The 2,500-nt window shown below is 33.4% G+C and overlaps 1 protein-coding gene across 1 annotated transcript in view; it reads right to left on the bottom strand.

Moving 5' to 3' along the window:
- The window catches only part of LOC137638376 (facilitated trehalose transporter Tret1-2 homolog), a 49,292-nt gene extending 48,989 nt beyond the window's left edge, over positions 1-303 (bottom strand). The window contains exon 1 of the mRNA XM_068370404.1: positions 163-303. The gene's annotated coding sequence lies outside the window, so the exon portion shown is untranslated. The remainder of the gene's footprint in view (positions 1-162) is intronic.
- Positions 304-2,500: the final 2,197 nt, after the last annotated feature.

The raw sequence follows: 2,500 nt of genomic DNA, 5'->3' as shown, positions 1-2,500 counted from the left end.
TAAAACCGTACCAGAAGTGTCATCCGAAACATGGTGTTCACATACCGTAGAATTTATCAAGTTCATTCTATTGATTGGAGCTATTTTTAAACCGAAAGTGTTTTCACATATTCCGCCTTAAAATATTAAGTATCCTTATCGCTATAAATTCTTGCCATTTACCTTGCGCGCTAGTTAAAGATTTACACGGTAAGAGAACTTGCTGACTGAAGTACGAAGTTGAGATAAGACCACAAACTTCACACCTCTCCACTGACTGTAGCCCTTAAAAGAGAGAGAGGTTTCGTCCTGCGACACACTCCCTCGCTGGTCGGACCTTGACTGAGGGGATTTGGGTATTGTAGTTGCTCTTAAACTAGAACAGGGGAATACTTCGGGGCGACCAAATGTCATTGACATTTTAAACTTAACGGTGCCAGCAGTGTAAATTATTCTTAATTCACGATTATTGATTTTTTACTTGTGTTTAAAAACTCCAAATCTAAAACGAGTATTAATTTGAAATAAACTTTTTAATGTGAATATTCAGAGAAAATTGGACTTTAAATAGAATTATGGCATTTGTGGTGATGTCATTATTTGAACTACATTCAGTAACTTTCAGAATAAGAGTGCTACAATGTGCTACATTCTGGGCATACTTCTTAAAGTGCGAGTTTATTTAACCGCATTAGTTAAATTATTCATTTACTTTATTTTTTAACTTTTAAAATTGTAATAATGACTTTAGCTTTCACGAAAATAATCTAATGCATTTTATATTAAAGTTGAAAGGTGTGTATTATTTTCTTCATTTTTTATTGACTCTTTAATTGTGCATGATTTTAGATTTCACGAAAATAATCTAATGTATTTTATATTAAAGTTGAAAGGTGTGTATTATTTTCTTCATTTTTTATTGATTTTCTAATTGTAATGACTTTAGCTTTCACGAAAATAATCTAATGTATTTTATTTTAAAGTTGAAAGGTGTGTATTATTTTCTTCATTTTTTATTGACTTTTTAATTGTGCATGACTTTAGATTTCACGAAAGTAGGCTAATGTAGTTTTTATTAAAGTTTAAAGGCATGTGAATTGATTTTTGTACAAGTAATGCGTACGTGTACATTGATCTATCTCATGTTCATCCTTACATAAAATTCTAGTTTTTTTTTTCTTTTTTTTTTGAGGAAATTTTTCTCTTAGTTTATTCTGCTATGCTTTGAATGCAATTTCTGAATTTTTAAGGAGAGTATTTAATTTGTTTATTCTGCCGTGCTTTGGATGCAATTTATATCTATTTTTATCTTCGGCTGCTGACTCGCATCTTAAACTATTTGATAAAAACCTGATCTAGTTTGATAAAAACTGGGTCTCCCATTATTTTTCCTGTTCTAAATCTCTCTATTAATATCTGGCATTATTATTATTATTATTATTATTATTATTATTATTATTAATACTTGTTAAGCTACAACCCTAGTTGGAAAAGCAGGATGCTATAAGCCCAGAGGCTCCAACAGGGAAAATAGCTCAGTGAGGAAAGGATATAAGGAAAATAAAATATTTCAGGGAGAGTAACAACATTAAAATAAATATGTCCTATATAAACTACAAAAACTTCAACAAAACAAGAGAAAGAGAAATAAGATAGAATAGTGTGCTCGTTCATTTAGCTCATTGTGCATTCTGTATATGATTTTTCTTCATCTTGTCATACTTTTCATCATGGTCTTTTAAGACTGTGATATCTACCCTTTCTGAGTGGCGATACATTAACGTGGTTAAAGGGTTTATACATTGCCATGATCAGCTAAACTGTACTATACTCGAATTTTTTTTTTTTTTTTTTTTTTTTTTTTTTTTTTTTTTTTTTTTTTTTTTTTTTTTTTAATGGGGCGCATTTGCACCGACTCGCAGGGAGTGTCCTTTTAGCTCGGAGAAGTTTCCTACTAGCTGACTGGTTAGAATTATTTTGTCCAACCAATCAACTATTAGGAAACTTTTCAGAGCTAAAAGGGCACCCCTGCAAGTCGGTGCAAATGCACCCCATTAAAAAAAAAATTAGTATAGTTAGGGCCACCCATACTTTGTTTACGGTGAGCGATCATATCTAAGTTTCACACCATCACCATTCCGCAGTGGCCTGCGTGGTGATGATAACTGGCCAAACCCAAGACATTGATAAGAATATTGTCTGAAGCCTTTGTCCTGCAGTGGACTAGGAACAACTGCATTTATTGTTGTTGTTGATATACCACGTATTACAGAACAATAAAGGCATTAAAGGTCACTCATGAATGGCAGAGACAAGTGACAGTGACATTGCCTTATCAAGCAGGACAAAGCCCTAGAGACTAACCATATATACATATGATCAGCGCCCAAGCCCCCTCTCCACCCAAGCTAGGACCACGGAGGGTATGATTGTATTATGGTCATTCTTTAGGGTATTGTCACCGTCCCTTGCCTCTGCCATTCATGAGTGACCATCAAACCTGGCTCACATTATTTAGTGT

This window comes from Palaemon carinicauda, chromosome 3, assembly GCF_036898095.1.
Source record: "Palaemon carinicauda isolate YSFRI2023 chromosome 3, ASM3689809v2, whole genome shotgun sequence".
Classification (NCBI taxonomy): domain Eukaryota; kingdom Metazoa; phylum Arthropoda; class Malacostraca; order Decapoda; family Palaemonidae; genus Palaemon; species Palaemon carinicauda.
The sequence above is the reverse complement of the archived record's forward strand: the minus strand, read 5'-3'. Positions and strand labels throughout refer to the sequence as shown.